The sequence below is a fragment of the Neophocaena asiaeorientalis genome, unplaced genomic scaffold, assembly GCF_003031525.2.
Source record: "Neophocaena asiaeorientalis asiaeorientalis breed wild unplaced genomic scaffold, Neophocaena_asiaeorientalis_V1.1 scaffold444, whole genome shotgun sequence".
Lineage (NCBI taxonomy): Eukaryota > Metazoa > Chordata > Mammalia > Artiodactyla > Phocoenidae > Neophocaena > Neophocaena asiaeorientalis.
Window position 1 is genome coordinate 15,622 of NW_020172466.1, and position 1,133 is coordinate 16,754.

Here is a 1,133-nt window from a genome sequence, read left to right on the forward strand (position 1 = left end):
GTAACTCTGTCCTTTGATCCTAGTTCACAGTTGACAAGGGTGGGCATCTGAAGTATAGGAAGCCATCCCATATGCTACTGGCAGCCTATAAGAGGGTCTGACACAAAAAGCTCTAGCCAAACAGGGATAAGGTAGGTCAGAATCTCATTTTCGAAAATTTAGAACTGTGGAAAGAATCAGACAGTAGGTAAAAATACGGAAATATTTCCAGAAATATGGAAAGAATCAGACTTTAAGCAGAAATTTGGAAATATTTCCAAGTATGTAGAAAGAATCAGACAACAGGCAAAGGGAGCTGAAAGGACTGACAGAGGAAAAACATAAAGTAGAATTAAAGAGTCATGAGCAAGTCAAAATTAAGAATATAAAGCAGAAAAAGAGGTAAAGAAACCAAAAGGAAGTTAAAAAAAGAAAAAAACAGGCAAAAGGAAAATAGCTGAATTATGTTTATGCAATATTAGATCCAGGAGGTCCCTAAAGCTGACTTTAGAACAACTTCTAAATTCTACATTCCTTGAAGTTCATTGCCACGATAATACCTGTATTAGATTTCCATAAGATTTCATTTCCCTTTTGGCCACAAGGATCCTTACAATAATTCCCCCATTCTTTTGGTTAGCTTTTGTGAAAGTGGAATGAGCACCACAAGAGAAGACCATGCCCAGTCACAAAGGATCCCCGGGGTCACTATCACTCAGGACACTGGAGAGGTTAAAGATTGGATCCCACGTTCCATTCTTTACAGCCATGCGGTCACCACGCTCTTCATCTGAGAATAAAAAGTCTTATTTGAAAAGAATTCCCTCCCCAGAAATGCTGAAAATTAATGACATTATCAAGACCCCCCCCTTTATTGATTAATTCATTCTAACATTGTGTAACTTCTATATTCAAGGCAAAAAAACCCAGAAAGACAATTAAGAAAAAAACAAGTCCTTGTTGTAAGGGAGCTTATCTTCACCCAAAGAAGATTTTTTTTTTAAGTCAGAATTTCCTGACATGGACAGATGTCCAAAGCTAATGTATACTTAAGAGAAAACAGCAAATTCTATGATTATGTCTGTGTGTATCCCATTTTTGTAAAACAAATAAATTTAATGTATGTTTGTAAGCATTTGGAAAAAAGCCTGTTA

At 36.3% G+C, this 1,133-nt stretch overlaps 1 protein-coding gene across 1 annotated transcript in view; it reads right to left on the minus strand.

Annotated features, from left to right (window-relative positions):
* Positions 1-1,133, minus strand: part of NUP62CL (nucleoporin 62 C-terminal like) — a 43,632-nt gene that overhangs the window by 11,099 nt on the left and 31,400 nt on the right. The gene's annotated exons all lie outside the window — the stretch shown is intronic.